Below are 17975 nucleotides of genomic sequence, written 5' to 3' on the forward strand. Positions count from 1 at the left end.
TAAGAGAATTTTGTTAGAATTTTAATTAGTATAAGATAGATATGTATATTGTCATGTTATTTTCTCGAACTCCCCATCGGCATACAAACCTCCTCAAGGTTTTGCCCACGATGGGTCTTGTAATAATAATGTACTTTATTTAGCTTATTGTTCAATAAATTAAAAATATATATATATATATATATATATCAAACGAAGGGGCTCATTGTAAGAATCTCAGATATATTTTTTCGTAATTTTAAAATAAATAGTTTAGAAGTTATTTAAGAAAATACGCAAAAAATGACCATTCCCCCTCCCCCCTTATCTCCGAAACTACTGGGTCTAAAATTATGAAAAAAAAACACATATTAGCTCTCTTCCTATAGATGACAGGAAAACCTATTAGAAATGTGCAGTCAAGCGTGAGTCGGACTTAAGTACCTAGTTTTCCGATACCTACGGGTTTTTTAAAGACTACTCACTTTTCTCTAAAAAAAATATATTGTTAAAAATTGTGTAATGTACAGAACCCTTGGAACGCGAGTGCGACTCGCATTTGGGCGGTTTTTGTATTATACTTACATACAATAGTTCTTGTAGAAACGAAACGGCCAAGCCACACACTTTTGGTGTAGAGCTAGTAAAGTTAGAGGGCTTGTAGAGTTAGAAGCTTGGCAAGAGATCTGATAACTTTTTGACAGTGCGAGCCTTATGGTTTCGTTTGGGCAACATTGTACATCAAAATGTTTTTGATGGGATTTCACTTCTTTTTGTAAGTTGTTTATGACAATCTTCCATCCCCTAATTTAAAGGGTTGGGGGTGGTTTACTATTAAAAATCCTGAAATAAGTATCTGGGGGCATCTGTTACACAATGTACTTCTTACTGATTCCCCATATAACCCTTCACCCCGTAAGGGTAAACTTTGGGGTTGAAATCTGCCTTCACCCCGTAAGGGTAAACTTTGAGGTTGAAATTTATTCTATATCCTTCCCCATAACAATACCTATCTACATACCAAATTTCAACTAAATCGGTTCAGCGATTATTGATTTCCCATACAAAATTAAACCCCATCTTCATCCCCTTAGGGATAATTTTTTTTTGAATTTATTTGTTGTTTGTGTACTAAAACTATCTTACATACCAAATTTCAGCTTCTTAGAGGACTTCAGGAAGTACCCGGTATTGATGATCATCAAGTGAGTGAGTCAGTGACGAAATCGAAGTTTTTAGATATGAATAAAATCTAAAGTATAAGAGCTATGCAATTGATATGCTTAATAAGTCCGAGAACTTTGTTTAACTGGTATAATCCAACCCCAAGTTATGAGGGTTCCAAAAAACGACGAAGCGCTTCGAGAAAAGGTAGATAGTGCCCTTGCGCTTTTGTCGTCTTGGCGGGGGCACTGCCGTGCCCCCAGATGTTAAAAGATGAGACTACTGTAACTAATAAAGATTTATGTTTAGTTACCTACTATTTTCGCGTAAACTAGACAATTTTTATATCTTTAGTTATTAAGACCCAAAATAATTATTTTCACTTATTATAAATAAATCCTCCTGTTATGAAGTATCAAATATTGTTATTTGTATATGTATAACTCTTAAGTTAAAAACAATAAAATCTGTTATTACCTACAGTCAAAATGATTACTTTTTGCGGGATTAAGTAATACACTGGTAGTGTTCAATAAGGCCCATAACATAATAGGACTTTTATAAAAGGTATATTTTCCAAGAGTATCGTGATATTTTTATAACTATTTTGGTATAATGAAGAAACTTAAATAAATGAGAAACCTATTTGAGTGAGTTTTTCATACTTCATATCCTGTTTATTAAAAAAAAACCATTTTAATTTAAGGTGGGCTGTATATAGGCATATACGGCCCACACGGAATATACAATAAGGTAAGTGAGGCCACTTACCTTATTGTATATTCAGGATGTATACCGTGTAATATTGATCAGTTGGTTTATAATATACATATTATGATATTGACGTTGAATAGGACAGGACATGACAATAGGAACCAGAAATAGGTATAGTTGGTCAAACCAATTTGTCAGTAAATAAAAACAAAAAACTATATTCATCCTTTTCTTTTGGGTGCTAGTACTAGTGTAAGTCAAAGATAGTATGATGATTCTCCCTGTCTATGTTTGAAATGAGACAGTCCTTTGACAAACTATGTATAGTAAAAAATAGTTGTGAATATCTTGTACATTTTTATTACAATATTAGTCAAGATAATGAAATATAGCTGGTCAAGCAAATCTTGTCACTAAAAAAAGGCGCGAAATTCAAATTTTCTATGGAACGATATCCCTTCGCACCTACATTTTTCAAATTTGCCGCCTCTTTCTACTGACAAGATCTGATTGACCAGCTGTAGGTATTTTTACTTAATAAGATATTTTAATTTCACGTAATGTCCGCATCTAATTTATATATGTGCACGGTAAACAAACAAATGAATGATAAGAAAAGACAGACAGTGTTACTGAGCGGGAGGTGGGGCGAGGGGCGAGGTATAGGTAGGCTATGATAGGCTCTCGAGCGCCGCGCCGGCGACTGACGGACCAGCGCGGCGTATGTATGAATTTCGCGCCTTTTTAACTAGATTTTACTATTACAATGCAAGCTACACACAGAAATTTCTTACTTTCCATAATATGGCTGCGTATATTATTTTATAGTAATAGACTTATTTTTACAGACTCTAATTCAATATTAGATCTTATAGGACAAAAAACGTATATTAAATCTAAAGCATATATCTTATTCTTCTAGCTTTTTAGCTTGCCTATTAACTTATAAATTTAGATATGTTGTTGTGTGTGGATTTATTAAACTTTAATTCAATATCGACAAAATAATAAGCTAATTGTAGTTTGACAAAGAAGCACGTTAAAAAAATTTCTAATAATTTTACATTATAAAGCGTCATACATATTATAAACAATGGAACTTAAACATTGCACTTTAATTCAATATTAAAAAATCATTACTAAAAATATATAAATACCTAATTTATATCTAACGCTCGTTCTAACTTTTCATCATATATAGCATATATGCTTAAAAATATGTCCTATATCAGATAAGTATCACTTTTTCAACTTTAGAATTATCAAAACTTTTAGTGCAAAAATCCGGTCCCACTATTGAGCTATTAGGAAACATGAGCAAGGTTGAAGTTGACGTGCCATTGCTGAGATTTCATCTTGTAAAGGAAGTGCATGTCCGCCGTTTTCGTTTTCAGTGTCCTTATTTGGTCAACGCTCCGAAAAAGGATAATGTTTGTTCTGTTATCCTTTGTGTCAGGGGAGAGAGGGAGGGAGGGGGGAGGGTTTGTGTGTTTTTATGACGAGCACAACATTAAGAACAAAGGACGTCTAATGAAGTAAAGGATCGACTTAATCGAAGCCTTATTATTTCATACTCACAGTGACGCGGGTACTTAGTTCATCAGACGTTTAACAGATAAATTTCCAATTCCAAACCGGAGCATAAATTATCCTAAATCTGCAACAAATTGCACAATAATTTTTAAGAAAAAAAAACCGACTTCTATGGGGGCCGGTGAAAGATTATTGTAGATGGTATACCTACTATGTAGAAAAGGAGGTAAAACCACCCACTTTTCTACTAGCATTTCGCTTCTGTAAGGGTCGTAGTTCTAGCCTAACCTAACCCACTTCTCTGATAGCAGTTCGGTTCTGTGAGGATCGCAGTTCAAACCTAACCTTACCCACTTAACGGCGCATGCGGTGCGGTGTACGGGGGTTTAAGCGGGAGGGGCTAGTAAGATTGGCATCATCATACTTATATACTTACACATTTTATGGTAGGTAATCATAGTGGTTTATTTAGTTAAGGTATCATAGTGGTTTTCCGGGTCAAGGTCCGGGTCCGAGTCCGGGTCTGAGTCCGGGTCCGAGTCCGGGTCCGAGCCCGGGTCCGAGTCCAGGTCCGGGTCCGGGTCCGAACCGGATCCGGGTATGAGTCCGGTTCTGGGTCCGAGTCCGGGACCCAATCCAAGTCAAAATCGAAATTCGTAATCACCAAATGTGTACTATGCGTTGTTGAAGAGTTCTATTCTGGTCATCATCAGCAGTTCAATTTCATCAAATGTGACAGTTTTTAATGTAAATGCTTGATTTTATGATGAAAATACAAAAAAATCTATGCGTATGCCTTTAATATTTGAGGAGTTCCCTCGATTCCTTATGGTTCCCATCATCAGAACTCGAGCTTGACAAAAATGTGGCTTATAAACTTAACTTGCTTAACAAACATAACGAAGAGGAAAAATCGCCAAACGTGAACTATGCGTCGTTGAAGAGTTCTGTTCTGATCATCATCAGCAGTTCCACTTCATCAAATGCGACAGTTTTTAATGAAAATGCTTAATTTTCTGATGTAAACACAAATCTCTATACGCATGCCTTTAATATTTGAGGAGTTCCCTCGATTTCTTATGGATCCCATCATCAGAACTCGAGCTTGACAAAAATGTGCATTAAAAACTTAACTTGCTTAACAAACATAACGAAGAGGAAAAATCGCGAAACGTGAACTATGCGTCGTTGAAGAGTTCTGTTCTGATCATCATCAGCATTTCCACTTCATCAAATGCGACAGTTTTTAATGAAAATGCTTGATTTTTTGATGTAATTACAAAAATCTCTATACGCATGCCTTTAAGATTTGAGGAGTTCTCTCGATTCCTCATGGATCCCATCATCAGAACTCGAGCTTGACAAAAATGTAGCTTAAAAACTGAACTTGCTTAACAAACATAACGAAGAGGACAAATCGCCAACCGTGAACTATGCGTCGTTGAGGAGTTCCGTTCTGATCATCATCAGCAGTTCCACTTCATCAAATGTCACTTTTTTGGATGTATATGCTTGATTTGATGATAAAATTCCAAAAATCACTATATGTATGCCTTTAAGATTTGAGGAGTTCCCTCGATTCCTCATGGAACCCATCATCAGAACTGGGTTTTGATAGAAACGGGACCAATCTGTATGCATATACATTCAATCAAAAAAATAATTTTCAAAATCGGTCCAGTAATGACGGAGATATGGAGTAACAAACATAAAAAAAAAAAAAAAAATAAATAAATAAAAAAAAAAACATACAACCGAATTGATAACCTCCTCCTTTGGGATTTGGAAGTCGGTTAAAAAGCGGAACCGGTAGCTTTTCTTGATCTTGAGATTAAATTACTCTTTATGAGTTTTATGGCAGTTCATGCGGTCAGTAGCTATATCAAAGTTTTTATTGTCTATTAGAATTAACAGTAGACGTCTCGCAGTTGTAGAGAAATGCGAGAAAGCTCATAAACCTGCGAAACTTTTAGCAGATCTAATACCCACAATAAAATCCAAACAGCGGATAGATAAACCTGATCACCGTTTTTTGCATGACGATTTTGAATGGAATGTGTAAAAACGCAAAAGCCAAATAGTAGCTTTCTCTTGGACTACTTATTCAATGAAGAGACGTATATTTTTAATTCAGAAAAATGAAGTAATGCAGGACGTTGATTAAAATGCATGATGACTTTTTAATGTTTTAGAATATGATAGCTAATTTTATTTGGTCGTATAAAGTCATTCCGAGACTCTGAATGCCGTTACAATGTTCATTAATAGTTACAGGTAATTGCTAATAACCTAGTTGATATCTAATAAATATAGTGAAATATATTTGCATAAAATAGATACAAAACAAACACAGCCTGGCGTCATAGGTCATGCAATTACTGCTTGCAAACACTGACGCAAAACTGGAGCAAGTTTAGTAACATCCGAATACAAACAAGAGTAAATTCAGACAAATTACCGACGCCTGCGACAGAAGCATAGAAAATCTTACAATACCTACAATGACCGGTAATGCGACCTCGTTACTGACAGTACGTTTTTTTGTACGTCGACTTCAGAGACGTGTTTAGTTTTGCATCTTACTATGTTGTAATACGGCACGTCAATCTGTAGCTACGAGATCGATTTTGTGTTCACTTCGTATTTTTTTGGTACACACAGCTGTTTTTGCGGTACACACAGCTGTAAAAGTGCTTGCACCCACTTAATGAATGGAATTCATTCATAAAGTGGATAGATTTGCACTTTTTTGTTTTTACTCGCCGACATTTTTATTTCATGATTTTACAGTCATGAAAAAAGCAAGTAAGACAAGAATATTACAGACATTACAATAAGTAGTTAAAGTAGACTAATATTTAGGCCTTCATAACGTCATGTGGGGGTACAGTCGACGTCAAATATATGTTTACACTTTTAGACCTTGTTCCTTTGTAATAAGGCGAAAAATGTGAACATATCTTTGACGTCGACTGTACATATACCGACTGTAACTTTCTTTCTTTGCTGTCAAGGCGCAATTAAAATAAGTAAAAATGCATGCCCAGTGAGAAATGAGGGTCCATCAATTTCACTCAAGCAGCTCTTCATTTTACAATGCATTGTAATGGTGGGTCGAATTTGGGTTAGTTCAAAATGCCTGGGAGTTATTTCCTCTTTCGTTAACTTTTATATTTTTTAGCCTCTAATACTCGTATTCTCAGAAGAACCTCTGAGCGAATCCAAATCACGGGCCTAGAGAGTTTCATAGGATATCGGGCTTCATACTGATTAAAAATCAGCATTTGCAACAAAATTAATCTGTTATTGTAGTATAAATATCTATTATTTTATGCAATAATTTTTATTTTATGGATGTTTCATCCAAACACTTTAGAAGATGCTCATACTCGTACACAATAACACCGGTTATTATAAAAGACATATTCTATGGTCACATGTAATAATTATAAAGTATGATAAGGCAATGACTAGGATTTTATCATTATTTTTAATTAATGCAGGTGTTTAATGGCATATGCATTATGTATTAGGGATCTGATACTTCTGTTTTATTCAAATATTTAAAATTAATAACTTCCCTTCGTCTGTATAGAACTGCTGCTATAGAAGTCTACACTGCATGCTGTTAACAGTTAATTCTCTACCAGTTAACCCTCGGGTCCTAGTATATTTCTTTGTAATATAGGTATTCTACCAACTTACAGAATCGAACCCTGAGCAAGACATCAATGCTATCCAGATTATATCGACAAAATTTACTTTACCTTTATATCCTTTATAATTCTAGCAACAAACAGGTTACAATAGCCTCCAATTAAACCAAATAAATGGAACAAGTCTTTGTTTTGCCAACGTGAAGGATATTTTTTGTCAGGCTGTTTACATGCCGTATATTTTATGTTTAATATTTTTTCCACGCAATCGAGGTCAACAACATTTACTTACCGTTTTAGAGATTCTAGAATGTGTTTTTTTAAATCCTATTAGTATTATTGATTCAGATAGCGACTAGATAACATGGCATGCATAAACATCATCTCGAACTTAATGGTTTTTTTTTACATTAAAAAAGGCAAACATTCTAGACGTGTCTATACTCTATTTATTGAATAACACTTTTGACAAATCGTCGGGTGACAAGCAAAAGTCACTAACTAACACCATTGAAATGGGGTTGGCAGGTGGAAGTTTTTAGCAGATGGCGCCATCATAGCTTGCCCTGTCAATCCCTAGAATTGTGTAAAAATTTTGTTTTTTAATTTTTGGTATTAAGTTATTAGCCCTGGATGCAAGCTCTTTAAGCCAAATCTCATAGAAAAAGGGGCAAGCTATGATGGTGCCATCTATGCAAACCTTTGACATTTGCCAATCCCATTATTGGACAATAAACCGTGTTACAAGTGTTATAAAGTGCATTGTTAGTTTAATTTTTTGATAGTACCTACTTAGTAACTTTTGCTTGTCACCCGACGAAATATGTCACGGCAAATATGTAACAATTGTGAATCATATTCGATTATTTAATATGTTCATTCTTTTGCTTTCATATGTAGTAATTGATTTTTAAAAAGCGTTTTTCAATTAAAAGACTCAGCAACATCGCGTAGTCTTTTTCTAATGCTAAAAAAACGCATTGAAGCATGAATATGTAAAAATTGAGGAGTTGCCTGAATGACATAAAAAAAAGTTTTATTAAGATTACATTTTAAGAGTCATAGAATCGGACCACGCTAACACTGCACGGCATAGAAATAACAATAAAATACTGCCTTTGTTCTTTTAAAGCCGAGGCATACCTTAGACGGGCTTTACCAAGTATAGCCGGCGGCGGCGAGACATTTAACATGCTACATATTTATTAGTTTATTACATATCATTATCATTATTCATATCATACGATTATGCATAAATACATAACTATGCATAATAATTGTGCAATTCGGAACATATTTGTATTTTATTATCAAATGTTGTATTACCGTCAACTAAAATTGTGTAAGTAGCTATTCAATTTTAGCATATATACTCGTAGATAGGGTCATATTTATTTACAATTCTAGATAGGTATTTAGTTCCCCACTGCACTTGGGGTGCCTGGGTGCCTGCAACTCACGTGATATTAAAAAAAGCGAATCGACATTATTCTATGAAGATAAATACTACAAATAAAAACAAACATACGTTGGTGAATATTCATGCAACTTATATAATCCTTTCGGGAACAAAAGCACGCGTGGGTTTCCGAACGTGTTTCTCTCATTAAAATTCTTGTGCGTTTTGACCACAGCGTAATCGCCGGACATTTTCAATCCCACCTGGATTACCGCTTTCGAACGTCTTCTGCTCTAATGCTCTTTCTTACCGTATACTCAATTACGGGAAATATACCTGCAAGTCATGTATATTAATATTATTATAAGATAATTTGTTATTGAGAATAATTTGTAGAAACTTACACTAATTACGTCAATTAATGTAAGTTTCTACAATTATTTTCCTAACATTGACAATTCGTCGCAAGATGTCCAACAAGTAAACATTGACGATAGGAAGGCTTATTTAAAAAATTACAGGAAATTGTCAGTGTCAGGTGTCAAGTTGTCAAGTTTGAAATTGGCGCTAAGTTTCGTTTTTTTAGGGTTCCGTACCCAAAGGGTAAAACGTGACCCTATTACTAAGACTTCGATGTCCGTCCGTCCGTCTGTCACCAGGCTGTATCTCACGAACCGTGATAGCTAGACAGTTGAAATTTTCACAGATTATGTATTTCTGTTGCCGCTATAACAACAAATACTAAAAACAGAATAAAATAAAGATTTAAATGGGGCTCCCATACAACAAACGTGATTTTTGACCAAAGTTAAGCAACGTCGGGCGGGGTCAGTACTTGGATGGGTGACCGTTTTTTTTTGCTTTTTTTTGTTTTTGTTTTTTTGGTACCAGAAAAAGACTACACTATCTTGACGTGTCTTATAATTGAAAAACGCTTTCTTAAAAATCAGTAACTATTTACTTATGAAAGCAAAATAATGTAAATAATTGTATTTGATTCATAATTGTTACATATTTGCCGTGACTTATTTTTAAGTGTTTTTCAATAAAAAGACACGTCAAGATTGTTTACCTTTTCTCTAAATAAAAAAAAAACGAACTACATATAAGTGGTTCAAAATATTTGTCTAGAGAGCATTCTCTTACTTTACAGATGACTTTTCTCAATAACATCATGTTCAGTTTGTTTATACAATTAGGAAATTGAAGAGAATGCACTGAATTAATATGTCATAAAATCCAATCGGTGGTAGTTCACACTGACCCAGTATTTTGGTTAAGGTCAAGTGTTTGTCCTTCCTAAAAACGATAGTAGCGTTACAAGTATTAATTACGGCAGAACTTATGCACACTTATGTAAGCTTTTACGAGCTTTCGCACTGTTACGGTCAATACCACACTTACGATACGATATAAGTGTAGGTAAGCACATATACATACATATTTAGACTATTGGCTCCAAGTATTGCTTAAAACGGCAAGTCAAGTCGTGATCTTATTCACGTTTGTTTTTAAGACTTAAATATCAAGCGATTTGAATTTAATAGAGGTTATTATAAAAATATTATATGTGATTTTTATGATATACCTATGCCTGATTAATTATGCCCGTTCTTAAAAATAAATACTCATGAATAAAACATTACAAGTTAATGCTGTTGAATAAATTATTAATAAGAAAACGGAAATAAACAATAAAACAGTCCTACCGAATTATTAACACTGACAATGTATGATTAATACACATAAAATGAATATGTGGTTATAGTATATAGTTGGCCTGACCACCGTTAACTCTGTTAAGGCTGGTATTCCACCTAGCCAATTTCTTGGTCCAATGTGCATTGCGTCTCACTCTGTTACTAAGCAAAATGTGAGACGCAAATACACATTGGATAAATGGAATACTACCATCAAACAAACATCAAACATCAACATTTATTCAGCAAATAGGCCACAAGGGCACTTTTACACGTCAACATTGAATTTACATAAAATCAAAAATAATAACATCAACAATTTTACAAAATATTACTAACAATTCAATCTAACGTATTACAATTACTAAGAGATGTATATGGTCTCTTAATGTCGAATTACATAAAAAATACAGATGCAAAACACACAAAAAAAAAACTATAATATTTAGAGGTGTAAAAGTCTCTAGGTGTCAGAACTATAAGATTATAGTTTATCAAGTTATCCTTAGAGATGTATAAGGTCTCCAAGAGTAAATATCCTGTATAATTATACATTCATTAAGAGAAAAGAAACATACGAGAGCAGAATGAGGCGTCTCACTGAAATTTAATTAATAAAAATAAAGTTACTAAGTATAATAGCTCGTGTTAGCTTAAACAGACCAGTCTCCACAAACAGCACCCGTTCACGAGTATGACGCGTATCTCAGCCATCGCCTCCCTCAACCTTCATTCGGGAAAGTGGCGACCCGATCAACGACGCCACCGTAAGCAAAGACTTTTAAGCGCGCATGACATGTTCAAGCTACCGGCCTTTATTAATATTAAAATTAAAATTAAAATTAAAATTACCCTAAGCCAAAGATCGCTAGAGTGAACTGGTTGTTGGGGGTCATCCATTAATTACGTCACACGTTTAGGGGGAGAGAGGCGGTCAAGAAAATGTGACATATTGTGACATGGGGGAGGGGGGAGACACAAACTTTGTGACGTCACTTTAACTTCATCAGTAACCGAAAATTTATTTAAATTATTTAGTTCGCTGTACATTTAAATAACAAGTTTTTAAAACGAAAATAGTTTTTAATCGTTTAATTTTCTTTCCTAAGCAGTTTTGGGTTATAAAATTACTAATATTTATATCGTCAAAAATATTTTGATAGAATATGAATAATACTTAGGTACTTACTTAATTCGATTTGGCGATTTCGTAGAAAAAATGTGACGTCACACTAGGGGGGGAGGGGTTTGCCAAATGTGACCAAGTGTGACAAGGGGGGGGGGGAGGGGTCAAAAAACCTAGAAATTGGTGTGACGTAATTAATGGATGACCCCTTGTTAATGTTGTTATACATGTTATTTTACACATATTCCACATCACGACATATCCTCTAGCCGCCCATACGTCAAACCTTGCCAAGCAAAATGAAATTTTATTTTGTCAACACAAAGTTCAAATTAGAATGGAACAGGAGACCTTTTTATAGGTCTCTGGGCGGCTAGAGGATATAACTTCCGACGTCGCTTGTTATTTTTAGGGCACGGCGGATATCTTTTATTCATAAGATAACTACATGCTGTTAATTAAATTTGAATGGTCGTTAAAATTAAATTAAAATGGTTAACATACTTATGTTAGATACCTACTAAAACCTCATTTCTAATTGAGATATAACTTATAAGCAAAGCTTATAAGTCGTTTAAAAGTAATTATGACATGGATGATAAGATGTATGGCACGTGTACTTTAATCAGAAAGTATTCGTTTTATAAAGTTGAAGCACATTATTTATTTAAACAATATCAAAAAATAAAAGTCAAGAACATTATAGTTAAAAATAATTGTTAATAGGAAATAGATAATCCGATACGCCGCAATGACAGTGATTGGATACAAAAACGGTTCACAAGTTTTCATACATTTGACATGTAATCATATTTAATGACTTGCATGATAGATAAAGATAAAATTTAGAGTAAATTTAGACATTTTACACGTGCCTCGCAAATGCCTCACGTGCGTGCGTCGTCGAAAGTTTTGCTGACTGGACCGAGATGGGCACGTCACGGCTCTGACCGTGTTTTGATCAAAATATGCTTACCTAATTGTGAAACGCCGACCGAGAACCAAATGTCGCATATTCAAGGTTAATAATATACTTAGTCAAAAGTACTTTTGCATAATTCATTCTAAAATTAAACTGAAGGCTAAAGAATAACTAAATATGAATTGCGATACTCGTAATTACCAGGACAGTAATTTGATTTAAGTAGGTAATTAAAGCCCGCTATTGTATCTCTACAAAACTGTGCCATGCTCTGCTAGGTTTATAATCAATGCTAGATTTTGATAGAAATCTGCATGTACAGTCAGCAATGCTATTCAGGGGGTCACTTTTCTCTGCAGTTAACTGTTCATATTTCCTTCCTCCTGGAGTCCAGACATGACAAACATTAAAAATTACTTGTTAAAATTTTCAAAATGGAGCCCTACATAGAGAGAAAATGATTCACGGCGCGATTCGGAAAGTGAATTAGAGATCAACTAGATACGATATAGTAAAGATATGTGACGTCCCACGGATAAAGGTGCCTTATGGCGGTTGGCGCTTACGATTATTAACGTCGCTCCAATATTATTGCGGCGCTATGCGACGTAAGCGCCAGCCGCCAATAAGGTACCTTTTGTCGTCGAACGTCACATAACTTTACTATTTCATATCTAGTGAATCTCTAATTAATTTCCCGAATCGCGGTGCCAGCCGCCATAAGGTACCTTTTGCCGTGGAACGCCACATATCTTTACTATTTCATATCTAGTGCATCTCTTATTCATTTCCCGAATCGAGCCGTCAGTTAGGTACAGTGTGTAATACCACAAAGATGGCAATGGCAATAGATAGCCCATCACAAGCTGCTTAGTGTGTCAATGCCAGCGCGCCCCGGCGCCGAAGGAAGCGCTTCCGCAGCGCAATCGCACCGTGCGCGTGCGTTCTTTCTCGAACCACTTTCGATATCTTTTTTATTTTTTCTGGGTGACCTGCTAAGGTTTGCTTCTATTGATTGATATATTCACTTGTTGATTGGCTTGTAACTGTACTGACGATAGTACATACTCGTATATAGTAACAAAATAAAATGATTGTAGTGAACTACGGTGATAACACAGTGCTATGCTATGGTACCACTAGATGTTGCCCGTGGCTTCGTTCGCGTAGATTTTTTATGCTGGTTATTGTAATGCTACGTTTAAACATTGCGCTGCAAAACATAGTAGTTGGATTCGTAATTAGACAACACGTAACATTTCTCTGTGACAACGTCTTTTTATAAAGTTTCAAATTATTCACTCAAAAAATTTATTTGTTTCCGATAGGCACAAACTTTCAACCTCCCCTCAAGAGTCTCAAGTCTAGGCAATGTAAGGCCTTTTCGCGAAGTTTTAAGTCCCTCCCTCAAAATCATTTTCATTCTGATACAAACTTTCAACACCCTTTTAACAACTTCATAAAATGGTTTTTAAACCTATTTTTCATCACCTTAGGGGATAAATTTTGAAATATGCAGAAATTAATTAATAATGAGATAGTTTTACTTGTTTTTAGTTTTATAGTTTAGACACCTACATGTATTTAATTCCTTATTATGTTATTGCTTATCAAATAGTTACATATTACATACTACATTAAATATTCGTATTTATTTAACTACCTTAATGTCAATTTAATACGTCGAAAACAATTTTTTGTTCTCTTTATGTACTAGGTAATTAGAAGTCGTTTGTCAGACATGAAAAAAAACGGAAATATCATTTGACAAATGACACTTGACATACGAGGAGTAACAATGAAACAATAGGTTTTATTTGCATCTTCTTCGTATAGAAAGTTGAAGAGGAAAGGGCACGGCCGTTTTTCGATACAAACGTAGTCCCCATTTTCCTCCATTGAACTATGTAAAATATTTTTCATAATTTTATGTATATGAACCATATATGCAACCTACGTCTTTTTTCGATTTTTTGATTATTGTAAAAATTATTGTCTTTCAATTTTTTAAATGCTCCTAACACTTATAACAATTTTAAGAATTCGTAAATAAATGTAGGGGCTTAACTGTATGTAGGGGAGCGTCCTTGGGCCAACCCTATTTTTAATATATATAAACCAGCTTTGTAATATGCACATAAACAGAGGACACATTTTTACCTATGCCGATGATACAGCCATTGTCTTCACTGGAGACACTTGGGAAGACGTAAAACACTCTGCAGAGCTAGGTTTATCAGAAGTTGCCTGCTGGCTCCGCTCTCGTCTCCTCACATTAAACACAGCAAAGACAAACTATATTTGCTTCACAAACTACAATAGCTCACAACCTGGCCCCATTTATAGTATAAAAATCCACACATGTAGTAACAATACACAAAACTGTGCCTGCTCTATTATAAACAAAGTTGAAAGTGTTAAGTATTTAGGAATACTCGTCGACCAGCGCCTAACATGGCACTTACAAATAGAGCTGCTCATGAGTCGAGTCAGAAAGCTTATATGGGTCTTTAAAAATTTAAGACATATCGCTAATTCAGAACTTCTTAAACAAATATACTTAACCCTAGTACAATCAATAATTAGTTACTGCATACCGGTCTGGGGAGGCGCCACTAAAACCAAATTTTTAGAGCTTGAAAGAGCGCAGAGATCACTATTAAAAGTTATGCATTTTAAACCATTCAGATTTCCAACCGTAGACCTATATAAGCTTTCAGATGTATTAACAGTAAGAAAACTCTACATATTATTTGCAACTTTAAAAATACACAAATCTAAATATACACCTACCATACGAAATACAAGGAGAAACGATAACATAATTCCAACCACTTCAATAAACACCACATACGCTAGTAGACAATTTGTCTATAAATCCGGCAAACTATACAATGTCATACATAAGCACTTAAATATATATCACTTACCATTTTATGAATGTAAAAAAATTATAACAGACTGGCTTAAATGTAAGACTTATTATGATACAGAAAACTTAATCCAAAATGTTTTTGGATTATAAACACACACACACACACACACACACACGCACACACACACACACACAAACACACACGCACACGCACACACAAACACACACACACACACACACACACACACACACACTCATATGGACTTGCAAGTCCATATTCTCATTAGGTTAAATTAAACTTACTTAAGTATAAGAAATTATTTTTGTTTTTTGTTATTCTCTCGTGTGAAATTTTATTTCATTTAATATCTATGTTAATTTTAAAATATATATATAACAAGGAAGAGCGGTGCCTCTTAACACAGGTATTTATTACTTAAAAAGAGGCACCAACACTTACAATTGTATAAGTACTTCGTAAACTGAATAAATATTTTTTCATTTTTTTTTTTTTTCATTTTTTCAACTGTGGTTCATATTATGTACATCAAGTTATATCAAAATATTTTCAATGTTAATATCCAGAGAGGACATTTGTATGAAAAGGCAATTTCGTGCGGGTACTCCACTTTCGTCTTAACGCTTTATGCATGCTCGCGTATCTCTGGGTTAATAATATGTTGCGTCGCTATAGTCTTTGATATCCATATCTACATTGTAGATGTAGATGCATTGACTTTCTATAGCTATCTCAACTGAATCACTTAGACTGAACTGGATCACTTACTCCGGAACCATATTGTTGCAAACTCTAGTAATATGTACAGTCAGCAATAGGTACTATTCGCTTATTAGCATAATGCTTATGAACTTCTATGCAGGGGGAGGGTCATTTTTTTCTGCAACTGACTGTACGTAAATTTTCTTCCTTGCGTTATCCCTGCATTTCGCCACGGCTCAGAGGAGCCTGGGGTCCGCTTGACAACTAATCCCATGATTTGACGCAGGTAAGGTTTTTACGAAAGCGACTACCATCTGACCTCCCAACCCAGAGGCCAAACTAGGCCTTATTGGGATTAGTCCGGATTCCTCACGACGTTTTCCTTCACCGAAAAGCGACTGGCAAATATCAAATAATATTTCGTACATAAGTTCCGGAACTTATTGGTACCTACGAGCCGGGTTTAGAACCCATGACCTCCGGATTGAAAGTCGCACGCTCTATACCGCTAGGCCACCAGCGCTTCGCCTGACTGATTGACCAATGGGCACTGATTATATCAGCAAAAAGATTAGCTTATCGTTTTACTGAATATTAATACACATGACATTCAATTAAATTTAACTTCACAATAAGCAGCCTTCAGTTTTTACAGTTGACCATTTATTAAACGACTTCAATATTTCAAAAGAAGGAGTTGCTTAATTCGACAATTTTTTTGTGTTTAATTGTTCCATAGTATTTGAAAATCTTTTTACACGTTTTGACAACGGTCCCAAGCATCGCAATTATTAGCGTATGGTGTAGGTTAATATTATATTACTTAGTTATCCTCCGATCATTAGCGTTTACTTATAACATTTATTGCATGCTTAAACATTTTATGTCATGTATTTGTACAGGTATAATAAGCTAAAAAGAGATATGTGAAGGTTTGAATTACAAAACTTACAGCTATTCATCAAATTTCTCTCAAAGTAACAGATCCGTGAGATTGACGAATCGCGCGAAATAACGCAAGTCAATGCTAAAACACTAACATTTCTTCTATGTATTGAGGACTTTGATTTTCTTTTATTGAGGGATATAATAAAGAGTATTGTTATGTTATTTATTGTGCCATCACTTTCTCTAACCAACAGCTTATGTTATAATGCTGAGGACAGAGAATTAAGTCACCTATTGCCACTAAACCACTTACAAGAAGAGGCGTAACCTCCCAGTAGTATCATTAAAATTATTCGTTTTTCATACAATATAAAGATTGTGTTATGTTTTCGCAGTACCAATTATAAATGCTAGACAGCGATCGTGTTTACCTTTAAACTTGTTTTGTATATTTTTATAATCCTACCCGCAAATTGCAACTTTTATGGTTTTGTGATTGCATTAATAATATTTACGCTCACTAGCTTAAATTAAGAATCATTTTATGTTATCTTTTGTCAAATAAATTATTGTTATTCTTTTGAGAAATAAAGATCTTTAAACCAAAAATTTGCGTTGTACAGCGATGGTAAATTATGAATATGCTCTTAATTCGATAATCATTTAATGGATATAAAAAAAAACAACAGTATCCAGGCATGTTGTTCTGTTCTGTAATCTAAAAATTACGTACGTAAGTAAGTAAATACGATATCACATCTACAATTTAATACATTGTATAGGGAGTACAGAAAGCATTTTAATGCTTCCCATTTACGAATCATCTCCAACGGGGTCGACGACACCGACCTGCGGCCGTCCGTCAAAATCTCAGGTCAAAATAATGATGATCGTTAAATTCTTATTAATTTTATTTCGCTCAAAAGTTCCGGTTTTTTTATATTGTTTAGTTCTCACTGCACCGGTGCACCCACCTTGACGCTTTTCTGTTCTGCCCCATGGTTGACTGGTAGAGAATGCCGATAGTGACATTAAGTTCGCCTGCTGTACTCTTTTTTTATGTGCAATACAGTTTAAATAAATCAATATATACGTGATCTTGACGCTTGGAAACTAAGCATTTCGTAAAGTTTGACTTGTGACCAAGGTTTATGCCTAGATTGCCTAGATGTTTCATAACTCTCGTTGCTAGACTATTGTTGTCTTTTAACGCCTTTTAAATGTTAAAGGAGCCATGAAACTATTAGCAACAATATATACCTAGGTATCCAATTAGTTACGATTTTATAGATGTGCTT

General features: G+C 34.6%; 1 protein-coding gene across 1 annotated transcript in view; it reads left to right on the plus strand.

The window, feature by feature from the left end:
• LOC134672887 (estradiol 17-beta-dehydrogenase 11-like) overlaps positions 1-17975 on the plus strand; it is a 59061-nt gene that overhangs the window by 34158 nt on the left and 6928 nt on the right. The gene's annotated exons all lie outside the window — the stretch shown is intronic.

This window comes from Cydia fagiglandana, chromosome 17, assembly GCF_963556715.1.
Source record: "Cydia fagiglandana chromosome 17, ilCydFagi1.1, whole genome shotgun sequence".
Classification (NCBI taxonomy): domain Eukaryota; kingdom Metazoa; phylum Arthropoda; class Insecta; order Lepidoptera; family Tortricidae; genus Cydia; species Cydia fagiglandana.